The following is a 9,483-nucleotide window of genomic DNA, read 5'->3' on the forward strand; positions in this document are numbered from 1 at the left end:
TTCCAAAATCTCTTTATAGCTGGGCGTCTTCCCTTTTTGACGAAGTTTCAGACCTCTTATTTCTCTAATCAGATTGGTTCCGCCATTTCCATGCAAGGTTGCTGCGGTTTCAGCCTTTTCATAGAGGTTATTATCTCTCTCATGCAATAAGCTTTAGCAAACACAAGAAGCCAAATATTTTTAATATTTTTTGAAGCAAAATCACGTGAAGCCCTGCCACAACTCCAACGTTCGGATTTGAACACTTTTTTTGAAATCCGAATTCAAAATATACCCGCCTATAGAACCCTAGCCATTTTTTCTTGGCCTATAAATACATCTCTAACTCTCCATCTGATTTGGTGGTGGAACACCCTTCAACGGCCTACTCTAATACTCCTACTCTTTTTCATTCTTCAACTCTGTGAAAAACGCAAATAGATATCTCAAGCTTTATGTTTCTGTTGTTGAAATGTCAAATATTTCAGCTTCCCACATCGGTGGGTTAGCAATAGTTGGGGGGATTTTCCCCCTATAAAAGAAGGCTTAATGTTTAGGATTTAAACACACCTCTCATTTGCCTTCTCATCTGTTTAAGACATTTGTATCTTCTCTCTTTAGTATTATTTCACTTGTATTTTTGGAGTGAAATAAAATATTGGCTGTGTCCGAGGAGTAAGCAAAATTAGCCGAACCTCGTAAATTCTGGTGTTCCCTTTATTGTTGCTTTATTGTCTTATTTATTATTTGGTGGCTGTCATAATTTTTGGTATAGTAGTTGTGACTTATTCACACTATATACATTTGGCTTCCGCAACAATTGGTATCAGAGCCAAGGTACTGTCTAAGTATGCTCTGTGGTTGCAGCATAGTCTGATCTTCCACATCAGAAAAGATTTATCTTGGTAACTGAGTCAAGGTTCTGTCTGAGTATGCTCTATGGTTGCAGCTTAGTCTGATCTTCCACACCAGAAAGGAAATAATCTTGATTTGTGTCGTCAGCTATTAAATAATATTTGTGTCAAAGATGGGAGACAATAAACAAGAAGAATCTACATCAAGTGTCAACAATACGTCATCATTGGCATCTTCGCTTATGACAAGAATTGTGTCAAATGCGAAGTTTGCGGTAGAAATATTTGACGGGTCCGGACATTTTGGAATGTGGCAAGACGAGGTTCTAGATGTCATTTTTCAACAAGGGCTAGATCTGGCCATTGAAGAAAAGAAACCAGATGTTATTGGAGAAGAAGATTGGAGAATTATCAACCGTGTTGCTTGCGGTACCATTCGATCCTACCTTGCTAGAGAGCAGAAATATCCATACACAAAGGAAACTTCTGCAAGTAAATTATGGAAAGCACTGGAGGATAAATTTTTGAAGAAAAACAGTCAAAATAAATTGTACATGAAGAAGAGACTGTTTCACTTCACCTATGTTCCTGGTACCACGATGAATGAACATATCACCAGTTTCAATAAGTTGGTCACAGATTTGAAAAATATGGATACAACATATGATGATGGTGACTTGGCCTTAATGTTGTTGGCGTCACTTCCTGATGAGTACGAGCACCTTGAAACTACTCTACTCCATGGAAATGACGAAGTTTCTCTCAGACAAGTTTGTTCGGCTTTGTACAGCTATGAACAAAGAAAGCGAGAAAAACAGAAGGGCAGAGAAGGAGAAGCACTATTTGTGAGGGATCGTCCTCAAAATCAAACGAGGACAAAGAAGGGAAGATCCAAGTCAAGATCCAGACCCAGCAAAGATGAATGTGCCTTTTGTCGAGAAAAAGGGCACTGGAAGAAAGACTGTCCGAAGTTGAAGAATAAGGCCAAACATAACAATGGAAAGGCCATTATGGATTCAAATGTAGCTGATTGTGATGATTCAGACTTCTCATTAGTTACAACAGAGTCATCAACATCATCAAACATATGGTTGATGGACTCGGCTTGTAGCTATCATATGTGTCCCAACAGGGGCTGGTTCGTGGAATTTCAAGAAGGAGAATATGGAGTCGTCCACACAGGAAATAACAGCCCTCTTACCTCATATGGCATTGGTTCAATACGATTAAGGAACCATGATGGAATGATCAGAACATTAACAGATGTTCGATATGTACCGGATTTGAAGAAGAATCTCATCTCTGTGGGAGCCCTAGAATCAAAAGGGTTCAAAATCATTGCAGAAAATGGAGTAATGAGAGTATGCTCCGGTGCACTAGTGGTAATGAAGGCTAATCGGAAGAATAATAATATGTACCGCTATCGTGGTAATACAGTTATTGGGACAGCGACAGTGACATCCAGTGACGACAAAGAGGCAGAAGCAACCGAGCTATCACACATGCGCTTGGGACATGCTGGAGGAAAATCCTTGAAAACTCTATCAGATCAAGGATTGTTAAAAGGAGTAAAGGCTTGCAACTTGGAGTTTTGTGAGCATTGTGTTAAAGGGAAACAGACAAGGGTTAAATTTGGTACAACGATCCATAATACTAAAGGCATTTTGGATTATGTACACTCTGATGTTTGGGGTCCTTCCAAAACACCTTCATTGGGTGGGAAGCACTATTTTTAACCTTTGTTGATGATTTTTCTCGAAGAGTGTGAGTGTATACAATGAAAAACAAAGATGAAGTGCTGAGAATTTTTCTCAAATGGAAGACGATGGTGGAGAATCAAACAAGCAAGAGGATCAAGTGTATTCGCACAGACAATGGAGGTGAATACAAAAATGATCATTTCAATAAGGTCTGTCAAAATGATGGCATCGTCCGACACTTCACTGTCAGACATACACCACAACAGAATGGACTGGCTGAACGTATGAACCAGACCTTGCTGGAGAAGGTACGGTGTATGTTGTCCAATGCTGGCTTGGGCAAAGAATTTTGGGCTGAGACAGTTACATATGCATGCCACCTCATTAATCGCTTACCATCTGCTGCTATTAATGGCAAGACACCATTTGAAAAATGGTATGGAAGGCATGCTTTAGATTATGACTCTTTGCACGTGTTTGGCTCAACTGCATATTATCATGTGACAGAGTCAAAATTGGATCCAAGGGCAAAGAATGCTATTTTTATGGGAATTACTTCTGGAGTCAAAGGATATCGCTTATGGTGTCATATGACAAAGAAAGTAATATTCAGCAGGGATGTTACCTTTGATGAATCTGCTATGATAAATAAGGTAACACAAGACACCAAACAAAATAAAGGTGCTTCTAAGCAGGTGGAGTTTGAGGGAAAATTTATTTTTCCTACACAAGAAGCAAAGGAGGAAACAAATGAAGATTACCCTCTGGAAGAAGAGCCAGTAGAGGAGATTCCAACTCAGGAACCTCAACAACAACTTGAATCAATAGCAACCAGCAGGCCAAAAAGAACAATAACGAAACTTGTTCGTCTCATAGAGACGGTTGCTTGTGCAACCTCAATTGTAGCTGATGATGTTCCTACTACTTATAAAGACGCTGTCCAAAGTTCAGAAGAAGATAAGTGGAGGATTGCCATGAATGATGAAATACAGTCCCTTCATCAGAATCATACATGGAGATTGGCCAATCTCCTGAAGGGAAAGAAAGCAATTGGGTGCAAATGGGTATTTGCAAAGAAGGAAGGATTTCCTAACCAAGTAGATGTTCGCTACAAAGCAAGATTGGTGGCCAAAGGATATGCTCAAAAGGAGGGAATTGATTACAATGAAGTATTTTCTCCAGTTGTAAAACATTCCTCCATTAGAATTATGTTGGCTTTGGTAGCACAATTGGATTTGGAACTAGTTCAGATGGATGTAAAAACTACATTTTTACATGGAAACTTGGAAGAGGAAATCTACATGACTCAGCCAGAAGGATTCAAAGTTGCTAGAAAAGAAAATATGGTGTGCAAACTTAAAAAATCGTTGTACGGATTGAAACAATCTTCTAGACAATGGTACAAGCGATTTGACGAGTTTATGTTGCGGCAAGGGTACAAGAGAAGCAAATACGATCATTGTGTGTATTTGCACAAGCTTAAAGATGGTTCCTTTGTATATCTTCTCCTATATGTTGATGATATGTTGATAGCTTCCAAGAATTCGGAAGAAATTGATAAGTTGAAGATTCAACTGAAGAAGGAGTTCGAGATGAAGGATCTGGGTGAGGCAAAGAAAATTCTTGGCATGGAGATAATTAGAGATAGACGTTCAAAGAAACTCTGTTTATCTCAGAAAGAATATTTGAAGAGAGTACTACAACGTTTTGGCATAGATGACAAGACTAAGCCAGTTAGTACTCCACTTGCTCCCCATTTTAAGCTAAGTACTACTATGTCGCCAATGGATGAAGCTGAACGAGAGTATATGTCAAAGGTACCATACGCAAATGCTGTTGGTAGCTTGATGTATGCAATGGTTTGCACAAGGCCTGACATTTCACAAGCTGTTGGAGTTATTAGCAGATATATGCACAATCCAGGGAAGGAGCATTGGCAAGTTGTGAAGTGGATTCTACGGTATATTCATAATACTGTAGATGTCGGGTTAGTTTTTGAGCAGGAAGACAATCAGTTTGTAGTTGGATATTGTGACTCAGATTTTGCAGGTGATATGGACAAACGAAGATCAACTACTGGTTATGTGTTTACTTTTGCAAAGGCACCAGTTAGTTGGAAGTCTACTTTGCAGTCAACAGTTGCTTTGTCTACAACAGAGGCAGAGTACATGGCTATTACAGAGGCTGTGAAAGAGGCAATTTGGCTTCAAGGATTGCTAAAGGAGCTTGGTGTTGAACAAAAAGGTATCACAATTTTTTGTGATAGTCAAAGTGCTATTCAATTAGCGAAGAACCAAGTTTATCATGCAAGGACGAAGCACATTGATGTTCGGTATCATTTCGTACGAGAAATCATAGAAGAAGGTGGAGTCACGGTGAAGAAAATTCATACTACGGAGAATCCTGCTGATATGCTGACAAAGGTGGTGACTGCGGTCAAGTTTCAACATTGTTTGGATTTGATCAACATTGTTGAACACTGAAGATTGAAGATGAAGACACAACCAAAATTTGTTATAGAGAGAAAATTGAAGACGTGGAATTTTTGCCAAGGTGGAGATTTGTTGAAATGTCAAATATTTCAGCTTCCCACATCGGTGGGTTAGCAATAGTTGGGGGGATTTTCCCCCTATAAAAGAAGGCTTAATGTTTAGGATTTAAACACACCGCTCATTTGCCTTCTCATCTGTTTAAGGCATTTGTATCTTCTCTCTTTAGTATTATTTCACTTGTATTTTTGGAGTGAAATAAAATATTGGTTGTGTCCGAGGAGTAAGCAAAATTAGCCGAACCTCGTAAATTCTGGTGTTCCCTTTATTGTTGCTTTATTGTCTTATTTATTATTTGGTGGCTGTCATAATTTTTGGTATAGTAGTTGTGACTTATTCACACTATATACATTTGACTTCCGCAACATCTGTCTCTGTTCACTTTAGCGGAGATAGAAGCTTTTCCAATCATTCGTTTCAAGGTTTGGATTTATTCGTAACTAGAGAGTAGATACGAGGCTCGACAACACCCCGTTCACTGCCCACAAAAAGGTAAAATCCGATCCTCACGTATTTCAAACTTTTTTTCGCTTAAAGACATTATGTTTCTTTGAAAAATCATGTTCTTAGGTGATTGAAATTACCATACATACACTACCAATTTTGCTTGTTCTATGTCAGTCTTAGTTAATTTGATTCCATGTTTTAGATACCATGTTATATAGGAAAGATTACTAAGGCAGAATTTCTATTAAGCGCCGCACTAGCTAATGTTCTCTTACCTAGACACGTGAGGTTTAAACTTTGCTGCTAATGACCTGTTGTCTTATCCGAACCTGCCCGATGAACCATGTCCATAAAGATCTCTCCTTTTCCACCATGAAAGAATGTGCTTGATCTGTAGTATCTCTCTGTAGGAATTATACTACAGATTTCATTTTAGAGATTCTGTCATTAGGACTTTAACTTTATAGTTTACCTCTATTAATTGAGATGAAGTCCCAGATTTGCTAAAGCTAGCTATCTCATATGAAATTTGTGCTCTGTGAATCATGTATATAGTTATCTTTTAATTTGGAGAGCATGCCTTTATGATTTGTTGAATAGTTCTAAATTTGCGATCATCTTAATATTTGAATCTTGTGAGATCTAACTTTAGTAATGAAGCTTTCTTAGAGGTGCTCTTACAAACCAGTAGCTAAAATAAGCAAAACAAGTTGTACTCTTTCTAGTTTCTTGGTGAGAATGAATACCTGTTATTTTGTGATGATAAAATGACCATGAATTAAAATATTGCTTCTCTACATGTTTTAGAGGCACTATTTCTAAAAATGAGTTCATGTGTGACCAAAAGTTCTAAAATGAGTTCATGTTTTAGAGACAGTTATTTCTTCCTTTAATGTTTCTTATAAAGCCTGATTTAAGGTCTTAACATATACATTACTTATAGTTTGAGGCAGGAAATTTAGTAGTATATTATTGTCAAAATTCTGACTAGTGCATTCTGAGTATGTATGAATGTGAATCAAGTGATATGGCCCTCATTTTATTTATAACCTATGTGCTGTTAAGATTTAGATTCTTCCCTCTAACTCGTTTATTCTCTTTTCTTTGTTTCACATGAACACCGGAGCCGAAGAGTCCCACTCCGAGACTCAACGACGCCGTTGCTGCATAGAGTCAGACGCCGCCACTTTTTTTTACTCTTGTTATCATTTGACAGCTAAATACAGAAGATAAAATCTTTTGCGGGCCTCGATATGGCTTTGAACCGCTTCACTCTATTTTTCATTTACTTTGCCCTATCCCTTTTATGACTAACGAGTTTATTTTCAGTTGTATGTCGAACCTAGACATGCTATATAGTAACTGAGTTTCACTTCTATGAAGTTGATATCTGTTACTAACAAGGACTTTTAATTCTATCACAATAGAATGCATCACTTAGATTAAGGCTTTAAAATGAAAAACCATATCAGTTACTTTGTCTGCTAAGTTGCAAGTTTTCAAGCCCAATGTCTGATTGAAAATTTTGGATTCCATTTTTTTTTTTTTTACAATTTTAAAGGACCAAAATCGCTGCTATCCTTAAAAAATACGAAACCTATTTTCTACGGTTCCCCTTGTTATCTTCAAGAAGTCCAAACTGACTTTGATAGTTTTAAAAGTTAAAATGACTTTAGTCTTGATTCATCCATAAATCAAAAACACTATTTAATTACTAAAGGGCAATCAGATTTTTTTGAACTACTTAAGAAGATTAGAGTGGCAGAAAGAATTTGCTACAGCCTAAAGATGTTTAAGTCTTAAAACAGTAACTCTTTTTTGCACTAAGTTAAATTATTAACTTTTAATTCTTCACATCAAGCCATTTGTTGCTTTTGAAATATATCAACGATTTTCTATATTGATTAGTACTAGCCCATTTAACAATTGTATTTTTAACACACTTGTATATGTTTAGACCTAACACCTAGCCTTGCCCTTAATTAAGTTTAGTTCGGTCGGTTAACCATTTAATATGGATCTTAAAGGGTGCCTTAAAAATCTTCCGTTTAGATTAATTGACCCCTTACCTAGAATCTTAGGTTAAGTAGACCATTAACAGAGTTTACTTTATAAAATTACTTTAATCACTTTAGGTGTCTTAATTCACCATAACTAATTAGGTGGCGACTCTTTAACGTTAATCAAATTCAAAATTATCTATATGTTGCTTCCTTCGCAATCCAGTTTAAAATGGGGTATAACATCTCCCAATCCTGCTTCCTTCGCAAAAGCGAAGAAATGCTGACAATTGCGAGCTGAGTTGATCGCAAATGTGATCAATTGGTCTCAAATGCGAAGTCTACCTTCCCCCTGTCCCTATCGCAAATGCGAAGGATTGTTCGCATTTGCGAACTTAGGCTGGCCCAGCTTCTCTTCGCATTTGCGATAAGAAGCTCGCAAATGCGAACCAAACAATGGTCACAAATGCAAAGTTTGACCTCGCATTTGTAAGGTCTGAGGCCTGCTACAAGACCGAAGAACACCAATAGTTTTTTCTAAGTTTCAAATCACTCTGTGGCCTATCCGAATCCCACCCGAACCCTCGGGGCTCCAAACCAAATATGCACGCAAGTTTAAAAACATCACACGAAGTTGATCGCGCAATCAAATCGACAAAATAACACCTAGAACTACGAAATCACATGAATTTCCCAAGAACACTTCAAAATTCCTATTTTCACAACTGGATGCCCTAATCACAAGTTCGAGTTCAAGAGTTTAATTATGCTAACTACAATTCTAAGTAATAATTAATTATCAAGCAGTAGAATGATTGTTATGTATTCAATAAAGACAACTATTCCAGGGTTGTGATCGATTCACCAATCCTATTGTGTTCTAATTAACTCTCCCTTTCATATAATTCACTCATGGTTGCTAATTAATCGATAAATGCTCTCATAGCCTTCTCCCGAAGTACTACTCACATATTCTCAATAAATTAACGCCTATATTCCTATGAAATCAATCTATTAAGAACACATTAAGATCACGATATTTAATTAAGCACGGTGACTAGGTATATTCCTATCCTAACCACAAATCCGCTCCCCTAAGGGTTAAGATCATGCTCTCTTCAATTCTTCTCTAATCTAAACACGGCTTTCCCAAGCATAACATAGATAGTAAATAGAACCTAACTGCTGGCGAGACAATTAAGCAATTAAACACAGAATTGAAGAAACAACCATATATTGGTGAATTATAATCAAGGTCAAGCTAATATCAAACAACAATATTCATGGCTAAATCACAACCCCCGAACAATGGGTGTTTAGCCACTCATGATGAAATCAAACAATTGCATAAGTTTCGAATAATTAAAAATACTAGAAAAGATGATGAAATCTGAGATGTTCTTGTGTGTATTTTTGCTCCAAATTGCGTCTTTCCAAGCTAAGCTCCGTCAAAAGTCCTCAAAATAACGTTTTTATATGTATTTATACTAAGTAGGGTTTGACCCAGACGAAAACACCTTCTCCTGCGCAAAATAAGACTCTGGCTCTGGGAAATTTGTACAACCGCGCCGCACCATACGCCGCACTAATGGAAATTATCAGCAGCCTCAACTTTTCACATCAGGCAACATTTTACACTGCTACACCGCGCCATGCGGCGGCCCATGCGGCAAGACAGTGTAATTTTCTTAGAGTGAACTTATTTTGTCCTCTTTTAACATCCGGACTTGGTACACGACCTCCGAACACGATCCCGACTTAATGTATTGACCTTTTACTCAGACTTCAAAGCTCCAAATCACTTGAATTCATTCCATAACGCCTACATAGATCCAAATCACTCCTACAAGGCATAAAACACATATTTAGTGCAAAACACTAGCGATTAGAGCTCAAACTCAATTAAAGTGTAGTAAACTTAGAGTGTAATAAGCGACTAAAATACACAATTATA

This window comes from Nicotiana tabacum, chromosome 1 (assembly GCF_000715075.1).
Source record: "Nicotiana tabacum cultivar K326 chromosome 1, ASM71507v2, whole genome shotgun sequence".
NCBI lineage: Eukaryota > Viridiplantae > Streptophyta > Magnoliopsida > Solanales > Solanaceae > Nicotiana > Nicotiana tabacum.